The sequence below is a fragment of the Microtus ochrogaster genome, chromosome 4 (assembly GCF_000317375.1).
Source record: "Microtus ochrogaster isolate Prairie Vole_2 chromosome 4, MicOch1.0, whole genome shotgun sequence".
NCBI lineage: Eukaryota > Metazoa > Chordata > Mammalia > Rodentia > Cricetidae > Microtus > Microtus ochrogaster.
Window position 1 is genome coordinate 79,983,709 of NC_022011.1, and position 5,251 is coordinate 79,988,959.

Genomic DNA, 5,251 nt, shown 5'->3' on the forward strand with positions numbered 1-5,251 from the left:
TGTAGACCAGGCTGGTCTCGAACTCACAGAGATCCTCCTGCCTCTGCCTCCCGAGTGCTGGGATTAAAGGCGTGCGCCACCACCGCCCGGCGATTCTATACATTGTTGAGAAGTCGCTTTGAAGATGACAACACAGACATGTTTCTATCTGTCTATCTGTCTGTCTGGCAATCCATTCATCCTTTGGACCAGTGGTACTTCTTGAGTAGCAACTCTTTCTAGAGACGCAGACATGGAGCCAGGGAGACAGAGAGGGTGAAAGGAAACGTAGTTCTGTCCTGATGGCAAATAGGAAAAACCTTAGTATCTTAGCAATGAAAAATATATGCATGTGTGCATCTATACACATATACATATAGGGTACAGATATAAACACAGAACTCCCAACAGAGGAATCTAAAATGGCTGAGAGACACTTAAGGAAATGCTCAACATCCTTAGCCATCAGAGAAATGAAAATTAAAACAACTCTGAGATTTCATCTTACACCTGTAAAAAAAAAATACACCAAGAAAAAAAATACTGATGACAACTTATGTTTGAGAGGATGTGGGATAAAGGGAACACTCTTCCTTTGCTGGTGGGAGTGCAAACTGGTACAGCCCCTTTGGATATCAGTATGATGATTTCTCAGAAAATTAGAAAACAACCTACCTCAAGAACTAACAATACCATTTTTGGGTATATACCCAAAGGATACTCAATTGTACCACAATGTGCTCAACTATGTTCATAGCAGCATTGTTTGTCATAGCCAGAACCTGGAAACAACCTAAATGTCCCCCGACTGAAGAATGGACAAGGAAAATGTGGTACATTTACACAATGGAATACTACACAGCAGAAAAAAATGACATCTTGAAATTTGCAGGGAAGTGGATGAAGCTAGAAAACATCATATTGAGTGAGGTAACCCAGACCCAGAAAGACAAATATCATATGCACTCACTCATAAGTGACTTTTAGATATAAAGCAAAGAAAAGCCAGCCTACAATTCATAGTCCAGGAGAACCTAGACAACAAAGGGTACCCTAAGAGAGACATACATGGATCTAATCTACATGGGAAGTAGAAAAAGACAAGATCTCCTGAGTAAACTGGGAGCATAGGGACCATGGGAGAAAGCAGAAGGAGGGGAAGGGGAAGGGAGGGGAGCAAAGAAAAACATATAGCTCAATAAAAACAAAATATATATTTTATATATTGATAATAAAATATATGTGTGTATATATATATGTGTGTGTGTATGCATATAGAATCCACTGGGAAAGGCTGTTCTACTTTCATTATAGGGAAAGGAAAATAAAGAAATATAAGCTGGTTATTTATTTATTATTTTTTGAGACAGGGTTTTTCTGTGTAACAGTTCTAGCTGTCCTGGAACTCACTCTGTAGACCAGGCTGGCCTGGAACTCACAGAGCTCACTGAGATCTGCGTGCCTCTGCCTCCCAAGTGCTGGTATTAAAGGCGTGCGCCACCACTACCCACTGCCCGGCTAAGTTGGGCATTTATTAGACAGGACGACAAATTTGGGAGGTGGGGGCCTGCTCAAAGGCGGTGTTTCCACAACGATGGTGGAATTTATAGCTGGGGTAGGACACACACAGACCATGTAGTGGTTGGATATCATACTCTGTCCTCTGCCTTGAACTGAGGGACCCAGTGGGAAAGACAAGAGAGCTGTTTACAGACAGCCTGTCCGAGGATCAGAGTCTGCCGACAGGAGTCTATCTTTGCCCGAGAGCAAGTCCCTGCTACCGGGGAAACCCAGTGTGTTGGCAGTTCTCTGCCAGGGGCTGCCAAGGGACTGGAGCAGCAGGGCTCTTTCTGACTCAGTGCTCAGACTCCTGGGAACAGTTGGGATTTCTGCTGCTTAAGGAATTAAATCCTTGGAATCTCACTCACCCATTGATAATGCTCCCCAAGATGGTACTGAATGTTGGTCAGGGGAGTTTCTCCTGGTGTAGACAAACGTGGGGCTGCCGGGAGAGGACCCAGAGGAAGCAGCCCGTCTTTTGAACCATTTCTTCAGGGGTGGGGAGCCCGGAGTCTGACAGCTGGCACTCTGGAGCCTCGTGGGCAATGGGCCCACTTCATACTAAGCCTGTGGAGCAGGGTTTTCTCTGGGCTGGGGAAAGGCCTCATGTTCCATAATTTTTTGTAAGGAAGGAAAACTTTTTAAAAAATATTATTTAAGCCGGGCGATGGTGGCGCACGCCTTTAATCCCAGCACTCGGGACGCAGAGGCAGGCGGATCTCTGTGAGTTCGAGGCCAGCCTGGTCTACAAGAGCTAGTTCCGGGACGGGCACCAAAGCTACAGAGAAACCCTGTCTCGAAAAAACAAAAAAATAAAAAAAATGTTATTTATTTGTTTGTTTGCTTGTTTGTTTAGTTTTGCGAGGGGATCTTTCTTCTAGGCCTTTCTGCCTTCCTCTCCGGTCACCCAGGAATCTTTCTTTCTCTGAGCTAGGCCAGCTGATCCACAAGACTAGCAGTGTATGCTAGTGACGCCTGATGATGGGGGGAGGGGGAGCGCCTAACTGGTGTAGAGCAGGGCAGAAGTCACCAAGTCACAGAAACAGAATGGAGAAAAACAAAGCAAGGATAGTAAAACATCCAAGAAGTCAGTGTGGATGCGACCGGAGTTGCGCCTGTCTCCCTCATCATGAGAAACGCGCCAGACCAGCGGCTTACCGGTTGTGAAACACCCTGCACCGGAACTCATTCATGTGAATGTCACTTGGAACTCTAAGAAAGAGTGTAGTTTCTCAGATACACAAGGCAGCAAATAGACAGATGGGGAGGAACTACTCCCCAGCAGGTGAAGAAGGACAGAAACTGGTAAGTTTCAAACCTGGGACAAATGGCTGAGGTGCCTATTTAACGGACCTGGCCTCCTGGTTCTCCAGGCATCCCTCAGTCCCCACCTGTTACCGAGTATGGCCTGCATACCCTGCCCTCTCCCCCTGAATTCTCTAACCCAGGGTCTGGGCTCCCCTTCCCCTAAAGGCTCTTTGCTGTATAATCCAGACATTTTAGTTACCTGCCGCTTTTGTACCCTTGGTTTCCTGGCTGCTGCACTTGGTGCCCCTCCTCCCCCATGACACAGGTCAGTCTGGTCATGTCCACTCTGGACTCACTCAGATGCCCCTTGCCTCTCCCTATGCTCTCTCCCTTTTATCTACAACAAACTGTCTCCACCGTGCCCAGGAACAGTCACGGACTTTCCTTTTAATTTCTTCTCTCTCTCTCTCTCTCTCTCTCTCTCTCTCTCTCTCTCTCTCCCCTTCCTTCCTTCGTTCCTTCGTTTCTTTCTTTCTTTCTTTCTTTCTTTCTTTCTTTCTTTCTTTTCTTTCTTTCAGAAACAATAATTGCAATGGTCCTAAGAACTCGACGCTGACTTTCTGGGCTTATTTAGGGTAGAGTTAAACAATCCCTGTAGACTTAAGTCTGTTCTAGATGGGACAAGTAGTATACATACATATATAATACATACATACATACATATATAATACATACATAATAAATACATACATACATACATATAGACTCTGCATTTCTAGACTAGACATTATGGCCATTTTACTTTGTCCTGAAACTTGAAATACATTTGTTCAGGAAACGTTTTGCCTCATAGAACTGAAATTTAAAAAAAAAAAAAAAACTTTCCGTGACAGAGCTTGCAGGTACCTGGAGATTTACTCACCTGATGGGCCGGGGGGGGGGGCAAGGTTCAGCTGGAGCGCAGGTGTGTTGGGTTTGAATGAGTCTATTTTTGTTACAAATTATATTTCCTGCCTTGAGCGGTCTAATCTGAGATTTCACACAGACATTTGAAAATAGCATTGATATGATTCATGCAGAAATTATCCAGAATCACAAAGGGCAACACCTGGAATCCATGTAGGTTACAAACAGGTGGCTGAATGCATTTGGTACTTTTTAAATTAAAAAGAGAACTCTAGAAATAGAATTTGAAGGGCTGGAGAGATGGCTCAGCGGTTAAGAGCATTGCCTGCTCTTCCAAAGATCCTGAGTTTAATCCCCGGCAACCTCATGGTGGCTCACAACCATCTGTAATGAGGTCTGGTGCCCTCTTCTGACCTGCAGGCATACACACAGACAGAATATTGTATACATAATAAATAAATAAAATAAATATTAAAAAAAAAAGAAATAGAATTTGAAGTGTTTGAGCCAGTCCCAAAGCTGCTAGGCAGATCACGGTTTTGTTTGGCTGATATGTGAGACTTTTTGTTACTGTGACCATATGCCTGCTGGAAGCAATTTATGAAGAGGTGGATTTGTGGTGGGGCGGTGGTGGCGCACACCTTTAGTCCCAGCTCTTGGGAGGCAGAGGCAGGCGGATCCCTGTGAGCTCCAGGCCAGCCTACTCTACAAGAGCTAGTTCTAGGACAGGTTCCAAAGCTACAGAGAAACCACGTCTTGAAAAACAAAAACAAACAAAAAGAGGCTGATTTGTTGGTACTCATTACCTCAGAGAATTCAGTCCACCACAGCACAGGGCCACGGCCGACTCAAGCAAGCAGTTCACTCAAGCCCTGAAGGAGAGAGAATCGGCCTTGGTTGGCTTCCCCCTTAGTCTACTCAGAACCCGCCCACCAGGTGGTGCTGTCCACATACAGGGCAGGTCTTTCCCCCAAGTCCATCTTCTTTGAAGACATAGACAAAACAGAGCTCTGCTTCTCCAGTCAAGTTGGTGATCAAGCTTAACAATGATTACTATGGCCGGGCGGTGGTGGCGCATGCCTTTAATCCCAGCACTCAGGAGGCAGAGGCAGACAGATCTCTGTGAGTTCGAGACCAGCCTGGTCTACAAGAGCTAGCTCCAGGACAGGCTCCAAAGCTGCAGAGAAACCCTGTCTCGAAAAACCAAACCAAACCAAACCAAACCAAACCAAACAAAACAAAACAAAACAAAAAAACAAAAAACAAACAAACAAAAAAAACCCAATGATTACTATGTCCTCCATTTCCTGGACCTCCTCGTGTAGAGCGAGCACCAGATTTGGCTCAGGATGGAACCCTATGGAGACCTTCACAGAAGACCAGAGAGAAAGAGCAGACCTCTGATGGAGGAAGGCCATTGGTTAATTAAATAAAGAAGCTGCTTGCCCTGATAGGTTAGAACGTAGGGGGAGGAGTGAACGGAGCAGAATGCTGGGCGGAAGAGGAAGTGAGGTCAGACTCCACAGCTCTCCTCCTAGGGGCAGACGCCTCAGAGAGA